At 40.4% G+C, this 16,142-nt stretch overlaps 1 long non-coding RNA gene across 1 annotated transcript; it reads left to right on the top strand.

Annotated features, from left to right (window-relative positions):
* Positions 1 to 46: 46 nt before the first annotated feature.
* On the top strand, positions 47 to 1,635 carry LOC125977690 (uncharacterized). The gene is made up of 3 exons (XR_011087793.1): positions 47 to 196; positions 535 to 664; positions 741 to 1,635. It is a non-coding gene; the product is annotated as an uncharacterized lncRNA (long non-coding RNA).
* The last annotated feature ends 14,507 nt before the right edge of the window (positions 1,636 to 16,142 follow it).

Here is a 16,142-nt window from a genome sequence, read left to right as displayed (position 1 = left end):
CACGAAAGAAAAGAAGTAATCCGAGGGAAGTGCACCAGTGGCTTATACGATAAACGGCAGGCATGGGACGAGATAACACAAACTATCAACTCAGCCTTTCCACAGATGCAGCGAACTGTGTCAGACTGCAGCAAAAAGTGGGAAAATCTACTGGCAAAGTCACGGGAGGAGATCAAACGACAGAAGATGCACACAGGTACGGATGAGTAAGATGCGCAGCCTCTTGTACACTGTGTTCCAAATTATTATGCTTATTGCATGCATAATATGCATGCATATTATGATTTAAGAAGTGAAACATGCGAGCAAACGTTTGCAGTGGTCTCAGAAATAGTTTTGAAAACAGTTTTGTTGATAAATTCTGCAGCTTTATAATGTCCAGATTCATAATTGGTTATTTCTAACTGATCTCATAAAATACATAAATACATTAAAAACATGGAGCACTGTTAGTCCTTCAGTCTATCTGTGTATTTAGAATGCCACATACCGTATTCAGTTTACTAAAATACAACAAATTGTTTCTTTTTACAGAGGATGACCTGTCACTGAATCAGTTCAGTGCTTTGACCCAGATTGTGATTTCTGTGATGAACCCTTCAGTACTACAACAAGATGACGACGACTCTCAACCCTTTGACTTGGTGGAAAGTCAGCAAAACAGGTGTTCTATAAATATATTTGTAATAGTAAGTAATAACTAAAGCTGAGTGTTAAATGGAAACATTCTACTCTTTCAGTGGCACTAAGGATGGAAGCATGTTCACAAGTGGCGAACAATTTAAAGCCAAACATGAGCAGGCAGATTTTGTGCTCCCGGCCTTTGGTGCAGATCCATCCTCGACGTCTCCGGGACAAAAAATGACCCCTTTTTGTAACTTTCCTAAACAACTAGCAGTGCAGTTTAGCCCTCATTATTCCGCCGCCTCTGGTGAACAGTCCAATTCTCACTCTTTTCCTTGCACACATGATGCACACTGCGCCACTTCACAAGAAAGGATGGATTTGGAAATGTCTGTGCTAAGAAGACAGGAGGCAGTCCTCAAGCTTCAAGAGGAATATTATACACTCAAAATTCAGCGGATGAAGAAGCAAATGGCAGAATCACCTCTACAGGACTGAAGAGTTTCTACCTGTTGTAATTTTTTTGTGGTTTGGGTGCTGTAAATGATCCTGTTATTGTGGTTGGACACTAAATAATTCACTTGTTTGGTTTGTTATTCATAATTTGCCTCTGCAAATACGATTAACACTCGCGGGTTACACAGTTTAGGGACCAAGCCCTGATTTAAAAATGAGCAAGTAGTGTACCGTTAAAATGATTGTCCTTTTTAGGAACTCCAAATTTAAAGTACTTTTTTTGGTATGATATACATGCACATATTTTGAAACGGGAAATTAGGTTTCATGCTGCTTCATAGTGTTTACTGTTAACTGTGCAGTAAATGATTGACTTAGTACCTCAAGATAAAAAACTGTTCCTGACAAAGTAAATGGAGTTGAAATTATGTCCAGTCTAGACAAAAAATGTTGTAATTTGTGCGTAATGTTCAGTTATGCATAACCGAGTTCTGCCAGTGTTTCTAATTTTTTGCTTCTTCAGCTTTTAAATAAAAAAGCAAGCAGCTCTTCACATACCAGAGTATTGATGTACATATATTGTATATTAACGTAAAATGATTTATTTCTATGTAAAAAAAAAATGAGGCCATTGTTTGGCATTCCTAGATGCTATCTCTTTCTGGATGGAGTGTCAGTGACAGTATCCATTCCTCCCATTCCTGACAGCTGAGCCATGTTCCGGGGTGTCCTCCGGGCAGTCCACTTAAGAGCCTCAAAAGAAAGCCCTTAATCTCCACTTTCTCTTTGTTTGCACTACCATCACAAATGTCCATCAGGTCTGCTTTATCTTCACAGGGTCCGTCGAGTGGCTATCTGACGTTGTCTTAATGCTATCAAAGGTTCTTATCTCAGCTTTGCCTGAGGATGCGACAGACTCCCCTGAAGAAAAAAAAGGCTCTGCTTAGCGTTTTGTTAGGTGAACATCAGGTCTTCACGTATAAGAGCGCTCTTGGTAGTGGCATGCAGTTTTTTCCCATGGTAGGTTATTTAATGGGCGAAAATGAGACTTGTTCCACCAGTGAGACAGACACCCTGCTCAGGGCAGTTTAGCAGTCTTGAAAGAGTAGAAGAATGTCCCACAGCCCGGTCAAACGCAGAGTCATGACATGGGAGTTGTTGCCTTTAAGTCGGGAGCTTACCTGTCACACCCTCCGGCCTTCCAAACAAGCCCCCAGACACGTCCCTCCCTCACTTTTCTACGTGTACCTCTTCTCACGGCCAAAGTTGACAATTGGTGGCCAAGAGGGAAGACTTTGCCATGGAGTAAAAATGACTCATTTGGCTTGCTTTGCTTGGGGTTGATGTCAACAAGGCAAACCAGAAAAAGGCTCTTTCAGCCCTGAAGAAAATGAATTGAAAAGAATTGTGGCGGGATAGTTTTGATTGAGCTCCAACTCATCTAAAGGTCTTCCTTTGTCATTCAATATCATGCTGCTTTGATTAAAACGAGAACAAAACATAGATGGCGCACACACACGCACACAAAAAGCACAGAGCATGGCTTTGCATGACAGAGTGTAATTGTTTTATACCACCATATTAGCCTGTACCCACTTTCTGGATCAGAATCAGTTTGTATTGCATGCAAGGTCACGTGCATCCAAGTTTCCCGGAAAAAAAATAATGTAAAACACATGCGACGATAGGTTCAATACACATGTTGCAATCACAAATTAAGATTTTCCACAATGCAGCTGCTGTTACAAATGTTCACATTTATTTAGATTAGAACGGGCAATGCCCATTACTAAAACGACCTCGGGCACAACGCGCAGTGGATTAACCACAACCGATGCTTTTATTTAGTTGGTGAAAGGAAATCTGAGAAAGTTTTTTTTAAAGTCCAAGTCCCTTCTTTCTCTTTTTTTTTCAATTTAATTTATCCCTAATCACAAATAAACTATTGATTAAAAATTACGTTCAGACACGGACATGTCAAAATATGATCAGTTGTAACACAATGATTTCTTATTGATTGCTACATTCTGAAACTGCAATTGTGTGTTAGTGTTTCATATGGCCTCACTAATAGAGAGCCCACATTAGAACATACTGGATATGCCTGACTTGATCATTTTCCACAATGCTCTTCAAAAAAAAAAGGGTCAGCCATTTCTGTGCCAATGAAACGGGATCCTCTTTGTAATTAAAGCCAGAGAAAATTGGATCATTTTTTGCCTGGACAGCTTTCACATTCCAACCTAATATGGCACTTGAAGCTTTTTGAAGTAGCTGTATTGCTTTCCTAAATTATACCTTTCATCAGTCAATCATTTAAAAAAAAAAAAAAAAGGCAAGTTGACATTTTTAAGCATACCCGTGTTATCAAGATAAAACCAGAGTGATTGTAGAATTCAAAGTCTTCAATTATACCTTGCGCCATCTCGTTTTTCCGAAGATGACAGGAACATTTTAATGTCTATCTCTTGAATGGAACCTATTCAAGTTTGTTCTTGTGGAGATGAACCTCTGGTCATATTTTGTAGATAAACATGCCTGTAAAGTCACAAAAACATTTTAGGAGCAAAACCAACACCATTTATCATCATCATACAGGTATGAGCATTCGTTACTAGTTTTGTGTTTATAATTTGTATTTTTAATTGTTATTCAGTCAAACTATAAAAAAAAACAAAGATTAAAAAGTGCTAAGAAGTTCGGTTTTAGATGACTCACAAGACAATTCTTTTTTTTTTTGTTGCATTTCCTCATCACGACTGTCATTAAAAGTTAGGTTACTTCCTTTTCTCAAGTGTCTCACATTTGTTGGACGTTTACACTCTGTGATCTGTGTGCAATCATCCAGCTACAGGTTGTCAGATTTGATGCTGACAAATATATGTACACTGACACAAAAGGGTGGGAAAATACTTCATGGAAGTCGTTCACTGGGCAGGTCGCACAGCTTCCCATTGCCTCATCCTCAGTGGACACACGTCACGTTGACATAATTTTGAGACTTAAAACGTAATGTGATGGAATAAATGCTCAGGGAGCATTCTTTCTGCAACACAAATGTAACTTGTCACCTTTGACTTTGCAACGAGGCGGCAAGCAAGCAATAGTCGCTCTCATGCATCTATTGGTCTTTGGCATTTTTTTTCCTAATAATTTCTGTCGTCAAGCCAAAAAGATGACTACGGCCACATGGAACAAGGAGAGACTAGCTCACTGTTGAGACAGCATAGCTTGACACTCCCAGCCGGTCCCTTGAGTCTGACTGTCTGAAACTGGGAAGGCTGCAATAGGAGAAGGTCAAGCAATGTCTCGAGCCAAAAACCAAGTGATTGGTGAATTAGAAAAATACATGCAGGATTTGAAGAGGAAATTGTTTTAATGGCAAACACTCAATAGCGTGTAATTATACAACCTTGGAAGATGGTTGATTCCGTTTTGTTAAAAGGTTGTTTTGTCCATGTGTCTTTAGAGGAAGCCAGGAAACCACCATCAACCCAAGAGAAACCACGTCAAACAAATATTATCTTTCTTCGTCCTTCAACTATTGAGCCAGCATTTCCTACTTGCAATTATAAACAATATCCTGCTTGAATATGAGAATATAAATGTAGAATCAGTGCAAGTAGTCATGTCTCCTTGTCACATTTTGAAAATATATAATTCTGAAACATGTAAATGTGCACAAACAGCATCCTCTGCTGTCACCTCACATTGGTTTGATTGGCGTGTTGGCCGATGGTTTATTTCCACTGAAACGTCTTCACACAGGACAGAGGCTTAGTCATTGCTTTAATACTCGGAGCTTCAATAGACTTTCCCATGCCTCGCTATAAATTCAGCCTTTTATAACCAACACATGGACGAATATCAGCCCACTCGGTGTCAGAGCGCATGTCCCGGCCAACCGACACCACACCCCGGTGGAAGAATGAGAACTCTGTGTGATTGATAGTCACTTCTAATTTAGCTTCAGGCATTTTGTGTGTTTCCCCCGTTGAAATATAGGCCCCTTAACGAGACCGAATCACAGACGTGGGCAGGCCCAACGCTTTGAAATCCAGCAATCCCTGAACCAGAAAATAATCAAGGGGACTTAGGCACGCCACCGTGGCCGGAAATTCACTATGCATGCTGGTTTTAGCCGTGACCATTTGAGATCGCAAATTTTTGCCTTTTAAAATTCACTGCAAGTCAAACACCAGCCCCCCACCAGTATCCCACTTGGCTTTATGTAGAACACTCAATTTGTGCTTCCTCTAAACTAAAAGTGGATGAGTAGTCCCTCTGTTTTTTCATTTTTTTATTTAGGCAGGGGGGGGGGGCTGACTTTGTGACACACACACATATACAATAACTCTCTTTTAGGCATGCGGTTTGCCATCATAGCTTAAAGCACATCATAGGCATGGCTACTTTTCTGCTCGTCCAGCACAAATTCTATAGCGACATTTTCCCCCCTCTGTTATTTCTCCGTGTCCTCTTCCACTGCGAAGTAAGACATTGCGGTTCAGCGTTTATGCCAAGTCTCCCCACAGCTTGTCCTGATTACTAGGTAGACAAGTACCCACGGTACGACGCAACCAGAACCCTTTGGTCTACGTTTCCCTTCCCTCAAGTCTCCAACTGATCATCTCCAAGGGAAGATTTTAATTATTCCTTGCCATGGTGGTTCAGATGTGTTGTTCCGACATCGGGACTGTACACAATCTCAATCAGCTTGTGGGAACACGCAAAATCTAATCACATTTTGAATAAACAACGCTGGACCGCATGTTTTTATAATCTTGATGTCTTCAGAATGCCAACCAAAGGTTCTTTTTGTTAATCTTCAGCTTTACTTTCCCCCCCAAGCCTCCTTTCCTTCTGATCACAGTTTTCCTTCTGATTTATATGTACGGTTTACTGCCTTCTAGCCAATTAGCAAAGGCAAACACAACAATAATCAGCCTCTTGGCTTAATGTACTCCACCTCTTCAGCAGTAAATACCAAGTGACTCAAAAGTGTATTGTCATTCAGAAAAGCCTGCTGGCTTTAGTCTTTATCAAGTAGAAAGAAGACCTTTACAAATGGAAAACCATACCTCAAAAAGAAAAAAACACAAATTGTCAAAGTGCGAGACAAAGAGGGATAGTACAATGGCTGATGAACCCTCAGGCAGATTATAGTTAACTGACCTAGTTAGTCATTACAGGTTTGTTGTTATACACAACATCTGTTGTGAGCGTACTGTATTATTTATATTTGGATTACTTTAAGGAATCATACATTGATTTGTCTTCCACTAGAGATGTCATCAGTTATTAATGTAAAATGTCTTTTTGAGCTAGCTAGTAAGCGATTGAGGATCTAATAAAGTGACATTTGCCACTTAAAACTACAAACTGTAAAATAATGTAATGTAAAATGTAAAAAAACTAATAAATGGATGATGACCATGTCAATCAAAATTGAGGTAGATTATAATTGTTTTTAATATTTCGCAAGAAATGAAGAGAACTGACGTTACTTCTCAGCATTAAGTTTAGCTTAAAGGTGTGTTGTTAAACGTGTTTGTACAGCATACTGTCATTACTGTCATTACTGTCAAATCCATTTACGACATTTATTAGTCAAGGTATTGTTCGCCAGCGGAGTAAATTGACTTTATTGCCTGCTGATAAAGTGAGGTAAAAAGCACGAGGGGGCATCATCACAATGACAAAGGCCCGTCAATAGACAGTAGCATGACAAAGGGGGCATGCAGTAAATGGCGAAATGCTTTGCATGTAAATCATTCTAGTTTCCTTGGCGTCATGTGAAAGTATGCGAGAGCACGCAAAGCATCCCAGGCATGTTGCCGGTATGGGAAGGCCCTGACGCCAGACCGAGCGGCGGCGCCATTGTCAATTTGTCCATCCAAGGAACACAAAAACGGGGAGGGCTGGCGACAAAGGGAGGGACAGGTCGCCAGACACACCACAATAAAGGATGAAAGGAAAGCGAATATGATGTAAAGGGAGAAACGATGGAGCGAGGAGCGGCAAAACAATCCAAAAGGGGGAGACAGGTGCCTGGAGGTTACGTTGGAGACAGAAGGGTGAGGAGGGGTGAAGAAGGGGCAAGGCAGGAAGATGGATGAAGAAGACCCCCGCTGGGTAACCGTCTCAGACTCCCGTCGCAGACTCCTCTTCGCTCCCGTGAGCACAGTGGGAGAAAGCAAAGAAAGCAGTTTTGGCCACATTTACACAATTTTCTAGTTCTCCGCCCCTCCCTTAGCGTTCCATTTTGGGTGCTGTGTTTTGTTAGTTTGCAGGATTCACCCAAAAAATAAAAAGACACCAGCTATCATATAGATTTCCACACAAACAACACAACACTTTACTTTTGTCAGAAGAATATATATTATGTTTTGGCCATTTCAGCCGCAATAAAAACCTTTCCCATACCCTCCACTAAAAATAGTAATTTTTTTTCCAACAGTTCAACCACTTTTTAAATTCTTTCTCAGTTTTCAGGGTCAATCTTCCGAAGCGTCATTCGGAATTGTGAGCATGAGGCTCAGGCTGGACATTGAAATGACTCATCCTAATTCACGAGGGCCTTTATGGGGTTTATCAACGTTGATGGAAAGGATATCTGGGTCCCTGAACCTCTCCATATGGCCTCCCTCCTTTTGACTGCTCAGCATTGGAATAAAACGGTGTAATTAAGTGGCAGTCAAAGTTTATGTGGGTGACAGTCACGGTGGAGAGAATTGTTGTTGGTGGTGGTGGTGGTGGTGGTGGAGGGGGGTCACTTTGAGATGAATGATGAGAAAAACATGGGGAAAACCCCACTTTGCTCGACATAAAAGTCAATTTTCTCACAGCTATTTAGTGTGGAGTTGCGTGAAGGGGTGGTGGCAATGATCTTCATATGTATTCATAAAGTTGCCACAAACTAAGTGCATGTGTGAGTAAGTTGAGACAAATCATGATTTCACTGTGCAATATTTTTCAAGACATTTTGGTTGCGTGCCTTAAGATTTCAAACATGTCTTGGGTCAACAAAGGTTGGCAAAAACAGATCATTTACTTTTCCTCCATTCTAGTTTTTGATTGGGGCACAAAGCCACACCAAGGCCATCAGCTTTGGAGGCTGATCGTGATGCTGTTACAGCAGAAAACATCACGAGGGCAGCGTGGCGCGCAGTAGGTCGACACCCAACTGCATCAAAACAGGAAACGACAATCACGCGACACATCTTCTCCTTCCACCACCAAAAACGTATCCAAGATGTCGATTTTTTTTTCTGTTTAAATGGGAGCTTCCAAAGCAAGGCCTCCCTCAAGTCCGTGCACCTCGGAGGAATGTGAAGAGTGTGCTGGTGGAAGCGAGCTGATTTAGCTGTCCTTTGATGCTCCCTCTAGTTAGCCGTCTCCCGCTGAGCTCTGACATCCTGTCAGCATGAAAGCTCTTCTCATCCCCCGGGTTTGTCACTACATGACCACAAAATGTTGTTCATGTGGGTATGTGTGTGTGTGTATGTGTTGGGGGTGGCTGAACTAGAAAAAATGTTTCCTATGCAGAAGGAACTGAACAGAAAAAGGGACCCAAGGGGAACAAAATCATTTGACTATGATAGAATGCCAAAAGCATGGGCCTGGTTTGACTTAATTGCCTGTGTTGCCTTATTATAGATGTATTAAAAATAGAATGTTTCAATAAATAGTGGCCAAGGGGCGTTGGGAACGGAATGCGGTTATTGTCAGCTGTAGGTGGGGAGATGCAGCTACTCAGAGGGAGGCCTTTGGTTCCATAAACACATTTTCAGTTAAACATTGTGAGCCATCCAACCAGCTCTCTCTTTACCTTCCTATTTGTTTAAGGTTGATCAATATCATCACATTTGCAGAATGCAAATTTCCATTATCCCATCAATGGCATTTATAATAACAACTTAAAATATGTAGATTATTGGTAACATAGAGGAACAGTCAGCTTTCCATGGCAAGATGGAAGACAATCTAAAAAAGGGCAAGGTTAAATGCAGACAATTTATACACCGACAAGTGGAATACAAGTGGAGGCAAAAGGAACTCAAGCTTCCGAAACAAGAGGAAGCAATTAGGCCTACTACAAAATAAAAGGAAAAAAGAGGACTATGCATAATTGCCAAAACATTCTGTCACTCGGAATTTATGCGTCCACACGACAAGATTCTGAAGGAACAGTGCCTCTGGCGACACTCGTACTAAACTTTTACTGTACACAGAGATGGATTTGTTGACCGTGCAACATAGCGGTTAGCATGTCTGCCTTACTACGGTACACATGCATTACTTTAATTACAGGGCTGTTAAATGACACCAAACTATTCACTAGGTTAACTTCAAAATAAACACTTAGCAATTTTTACATTGCAATCATTTCAATTATGTACATTTTGATGTTTTCATCCTTTGATCATTTTATAGTCATATTATTACCTCGTGCTCATCATCTCATTTTGTTTTATTGCACTGTTTAGGATATCGGGACCTTTGAACAAAATGGGATGCCCTGGGGATTGGGTGGAATTGGAGGTAATTACTTTTTGAGGTAATTATGAATTCTAAAGTAATCCTCACAGTGGTTGTCATGTAGATGTAGCATGAGATTTGTCTGAGGTGAAGTGAGGTCTCATGACACCTTAATTGTTCTGTGGGTTGAGGTAACACACATCAAGAAACAAAATGGGGTAAAAATGATGAATCATTATGTGCTTGTTTGAGCTTTGATCAGTCAAATAAAAACTCTTTACCTGTTCACATTAAATATCATAAAAGGTGGTGCATGCGATAAAAAACAACTTTTGGTATTTTTAAATGCTGACCCCGCAATTTCACTTTTACGTCAATGGAGGGCATTTTGACACTTTATTTATTCAACTGAAGCACAATAGTCTTCATTTCAAAATGTTTAAAAAAAATTATAATTGATTTAAAGTGTATGGACCACCATTAAATGCCTTTTTTAAAAAAAGTTCTATTTGATTTCCTCTGCATCCAACAAGTTTTATTTTTTTCAATTAAGCGTTTGACTGAGATTTGAGGGCGCACACATATTACACGCAAATCCTAATCCTAATGAGTAATAATCCCTTTTTCTCAGCCCAGCTAAAGGAAAAACACAGGCGGAATCAGTGCTCTTGCTTTAGCGTTGCAGAGATTGAATAAACAGTTGTAATTGCCACCGAGGTCAAATTTTGTTTTGACTGCTTGTCATCCGTGCGCCGTCTGATGTGTTTTTGATCTGCAGTCGGGCTCCTTATTCACCCTTCAAATTTCAGCTCCAAGCAGACAACAAACCACTGACTGCGCAAGAAACTTGGACACACACGCACACGCTCACTCGAATGATGGAGTACACATTTGCTTTTGTTTGCTGTGATTGCCCCCTGACCAAATCAGACACAAAGCAGCATTTAATGTGTTAGAGGGGAAAAAGAATACAAAAAGAAAGAGCCATGAATATGCTTTGCATGCAATATGTACGTAAACATCTCGATCAAAGTCATCTGACTGAAAGAACGGAATAGTTTGTTAATAAAATGTAATTTGATTTCATTATCTCATTGTAATGAAAAGTTCAAGTGGAAAAAAGTCATAAAATTTTATTCTCCTGTGGTGGACAGCATGCATGGCCAGTAAAAGCAAACAACTGGAGTACGTTTATATTCGTGCAAACAAATCACATCCAGACCACGACAATAACGACGAATGCTACAGTGTCACGTGACTCATTTTGGCAGTGCATGGACAAAGTTTTTCAAAGCCTTTGAGTTAATGCTTCGAATGTAATGTGAATAACTACCGGTTGATGTCGACTCGTGTCCAACATAATACATAAATTTTCAAAATTGAAATGAGGGGGAAAAAAAAGAAAGAAATATCCACTACTAAGGTTGGAGACTGCAAACTTCAAAGCTTCTGTAAGGATGAGTGCCAAAAGGCACCCATAGGTTATAAAAGCAAAGCTCCTCCCGCCTAGGTTTAATTTGTTTGTAATTACTACGTCACAGTTTTAACTAAATGGATCCATTAATTCATCATGATCCGCACCCATGCTCCACCCAACTTATTAGTGGTTCAGTGTAATCCAGTCAACAAACAAACGGCAGTCAATTAGAAGATCAACAGACAAAAATAAGACCAACACGTTGAAACAATTCTTTTACTAAATATTTGAATCACTATTTTTTTTCATGCTGATTCTGAATCGGCTCTATTTTTCTGTAATAATCAAAATATGGTAGGTAGCATAGTAAAATATTTATGAAATCAACAAACAGGTGGAATTTTTTTTTGTGAAATGTCATAGTAGCTATTAATTACAACGCATGGTAAAATCCAGAGGACGATTGCTTATCAAAAAACCCAAGTTCCATTTTCTATTTGAATTCAGACAATTCAGAGCTTCGTGATTGGCTGACGAATAACGCGTGAGATGTTTCTGTCAGTATCTGACCCAGGTACATCTGACCTTGTCAGCAAGTTCCCGTCAAGCCCGTGGTTTCAGTAGCCGAGCTCGACCCGAGTCGAGTCGAGGTGAGGTTAATGCCTGTAGCGACATTCAGTCTGCTTCTCATTTTCAACCTGCTGGATCATCTCTCTGTGTTTAAAGGTTTCTGTCAAAAAACAAAGTCTCTTTTTCTCCCCCAAGTCATTTTGACATGTCAATTACTTTGGATTTACTGTTATTAGTGTGATTGCTGCAATAAATCCACCCTATGAGTTTCCCCATTCAAGCAGACTGTCGAGACTCTCGGGATGCCTGACAGGGAAAAAAGTGCAAATATTTTGGTCCCTCCCTGTCGGTGAAAAGAACATATTAAGAAGTTAAGTACACTTTGTGTGTTTGCTCTAACTTCTGACAATTTAATTCAGGCAGCATTAGGAAAATTCCATGTAAATTCATTAGCGATAATCTGCTGTTTATTCTTTTGAGCATTGCTTATCAACCAGCAAGCCCCCCCCCCCAGCATTTACAGCCTGACGGGCATGAGAAGGTTTCAACCTCTAAATGAGGCATAATGACAACCTACGGGCAAGGCGAATGCTAATAAAAACGGCTGACAACGGCACAAGGAATGTTGCCACAATTAATGAAACTTACCGGCCTCTCTTCTGTCTGGTGCCAAAGCACATGTGGAACCTCTAAAAGCGTGTGTATCTGGCCCAGCGAATTACCCCCTCCAACCAGTCACACCGGGGTATCAGGATGCAGCCCGGACTGAAGTTAAAAGGCCCAATGAGGGCCATAATCCCCCTAAGAGCAATAATGTATACATACAAGCTCTCGGACGGGGCTTGTGCACGCCCGAACACAAAAATACACGGACAGGAACTAAGTAGGACTGGGAGATCACCGATAGCCTAAACAATGTATTGACATAGAGGCTGAGGTCGCTCAAATCGCCTGTAGAACTTGAAAGCAGCACAGTGGCGCGTTTTCATGAATCTTGAACTATAATATAAATAGGAAAAATGAATAAGAGTCAACCCCGTAAAGCAACATGGGAGCAGACTGGAGGCCTTGACCCGAGCGGCTCCGGTCACAGCAACCTCTGAGCAGTGGTGTCACCTACTCTTGTTTAATTTTTGAGTGATTGTTTGGCGAGGAATGCGGAATTAAATAAGATGATTTACACAAACTGTGTGTGATGATATAGTATGCATACACATACAATTACTGTATTGATGACTAATTACAGTTGCATAAGCCACGCTGGAAAGCACACTAATTATCGAACGCAATTTTAACAGTACACTTTCACTGTGAATAACTAGCACACCAGTTGCTATGTAATTATCTACAATTATGCAATTAAGAAGTTAGGTTCGTTAATTGATGTTTATTAAATGTTCATAGTTTGGGGCAAATGCTGTGCACTTCTGTGGGAAAATACACACCACACCCACAAAACTTTCAAATTTACTTTGACGCTCATATTATAAACATTGAAAATTTACCTAAATGTTTGTATGAGTTTGCATGAAAAAAATAAAATAAGAATAATAAAAAATGACAATAACAACAATCACTAAAATTGTCATTCTATTCATAAATATAAATGTATTGTAATTTTCCACAAGACTAAGAAAGGTTTTTCATCAAGTTGTTCATTTAAAGATTATGATTAATGCTAATTACAGCTTTTCTAAAGGTGCAGTGTACTAAAGGGGACTGTTTGTTTTAAGGTTTCATTCCATTCAGCTGTAAAAGACACTCTATTCTTACGTAAGAGGTCACACGGAACACCCACTCGATTATTATAATGAGACATATCAATTATCATAGAGACACAATGCTGAAACAATAACATTTTTTCCCCCCTGTGAGTGCGATCACATAGCCGCCATCGTTTACCGGCTGAGTGAGGCCCACCTTAGCGACCAGCAAACAGAGCCCCGGTGGCTCCACAGAGGGTGGAGTCCTCAAACAACATAAGCGGGCCCCCGCAGCTCACTGCAATTAACCTTATTGAAGCTGTCAGTCAGAGTGATCCCACACTGACCCGGCGTGAACATCAAGGAGAAGGTGCCAGCGGGGCGAGGCGAGGCCTCGGAGCCGCTTGGCCCTCATATGCTGACTGCAGCTATCTGTTACGGCTTTAATAATAGTGCGGACTCTTCGTCTCTCTGTGGGTCTGAAGATCTTTTTTGGCTACTTTACTTCTCAAATGTTTGGACGTTAAAAAAGCAAATCAATAGATGTCATTGTTCTAAGCAGTAGACATGTTCAAAGAGAATGGAAAGAAGATATTTTTAATGGAAAACATCTTCTAGCTGTTACATTTGAAAGAGGAAAACAACAACAAAGAACGGTTTCATTGTACACAAACAAATGAGCCAACGCTTTTGTGAAAATTGTTTGCATGCAGCTAAAAGCAATAAAACGGCGTTGTTATGCCAGCCAAAGGTATTTGTGGGCCTAATTGCCTTCATTTTCCTCCTGGCATTTTGATGGGCCAACACTTAGCTTGGGAATTTTCATCCGCTTTGAACACCATTGTCATGAAATCAACCCATAATTGTTCTAACCCGTGGGCACTGCTTTGCTTTATATTATTATTTTCCAACACTCACTCAGTAGCCCTGCCAAAGATTTATGTTTTTTTTTTTTTTTTTTTTTCAGGCAAGTGCAGGCCATGAGCGCTAAAATTCCTTCAAAGATTATTTTTGAGGTTGCTGTAAAAGCTGAATCTGCTTTTTTTCATTTTTAAATAAGCCGTTTACAGTAAAAACTGTGACCCAGTTTTGTGCCATTTAACTGTGATCTTGTGCCTCATCAAATTATTTCAGGGTTAAACCTATATGCACAAGTAAAATAAATTGAAATACTGCTCCAATCTATTCTTAAGTTACGTCAAAAAGTACGCAGCTGCCATCTTCTTTGTTCTGCATGGGCACTGCTTTCTAGCACTCCCCATCATGTTGTGGTTTGGTTAGAAATGACTCTTACTTTATGAGTTTAAACCCTTTTAATTATTTTAATTGTGCACAATCAAGAATTGTTCATAATTTTGGCAACAAATTGCTGAGTTGTTTCCTTGTCGGCAATTCTCTTCTGTGTTATGACACATCATTGATGTTATGACACGTTTGAGCGTGGAAAAAAACATTCAACGTGATCTTTCTTCTCTTGTGTCCTGTCTACTTTTAGTGTTCTGCTGTGACACATGTTATGTTTTTTTTTATGGACTTTTTCAGAGGCAAGATTGTGAGCAGATAATAATGTCGCATTGGAATCTCCGGAAGAATATTTAGCAAAACTAATCTGATTTTATCCCCATGCGACTCTGTCATGCCAGATTTGCTGGCGATAGAAGTAATTCCAGTGTATTTCATTATTTTTCATATTTTTTTCCAGGAAGCGCTGTTTTGAATGAATCATTTTCAAAAATCCATTTTTACAATCACTCAGAATTCACAATGATTGCAATTTCTGGCGTTCTCTTTGTGAGGTCTTCGCCTCACGGTCGTATTTAGATGTACAAACACAACAAATCTAATCAAGATGCAAACACAACAGTGTGTTATTGATGTGTTATGTGCCTAAACACACGTTACGCACATGGAGCATTCCCAAACCGAGTATACTTCAATCATATGTGGCATATTGAGTTCAATGCCTCTGTGATTCACAAAGGAGATCACAGGATTAGAAGATTTATTCCAGAGTGGCTTTTAATTTAACACAATGACCCAAAACGACAGACACAAATCTTCAATCACCAAGTGGCTCGGCGGCACAAAAGCAAGCATTTTGTGCACAAGAGCGGAATCAAACGCACACGCACGATGCCGCAGCCACTCCGTCTCTTAGTCATGAGGCAGGGTGGTGCAAATCAAACGCTAATGACAATATAATGCTTCATTAACACATGGCATGTACTGTGTATGCAGATGTGTGTGTGTGTGTGTGAGTCACTGAAGGAAGTGCATGTGAGTGTGTTTTTCTTCCCAGACTAACCTGAATAGGTGAGACACTCTGGCACCAGCCTCCCTAGGCTGCCCTGAGGGGAGGTGTACAGTGTTGCAGCCTGCTAACTGAGGTATGCGCACGCACACACACACACGCACGCACACATGCACGTACGTACACACACACACACACGTCTGTTGTCCTAGTTCAAAACTCAAATGATGACAAGCTAAATTAGCACATTCAAGTGTATTGTAAGTAATGATTACAGTAGGTCGGATTATATTCTTTTTAGCACTCAAGCAAACATTTTTGCCATTTGCGTTCACGTGTATACACAGCACGTGTTACACTTCACTCACCGAGCGCTCGGTGCGGCCGTGGCAGACTTTCGGGGTCAGGTCTCTTCATGTGTTTGACATTATTAGCAGAGCTACCATGTAATCCAGACACAATCCTCGGGCCAATGAGACTTTACTGGGGGGTATAGGGTGACGTTTATGGAAGCTATTAGGCAATAATGGAATAAACTCTCCTCTTGAACATATTTGGTCCCTGGAGGCTTGTCGCTGTTCACTGAATTTTCCTTATCGGCGTGCACCGAGACCAAATTAATGAGATACCTTGATAAATT

This window comes from Syngnathus scovelli, chromosome 11, assembly GCF_024217435.2.
Source record: "Syngnathus scovelli strain Florida chromosome 11, RoL_Ssco_1.2, whole genome shotgun sequence".
In the NCBI taxonomy this organism is placed as follows: Eukaryota; Metazoa; Chordata; class Actinopteri; order Syngnathiformes; family Syngnathidae; genus Syngnathus; species Syngnathus scovelli.
The sequence above is the reverse complement of the archived record's forward strand: the minus strand, read 5'-3'. Positions and strand labels throughout refer to the sequence as shown.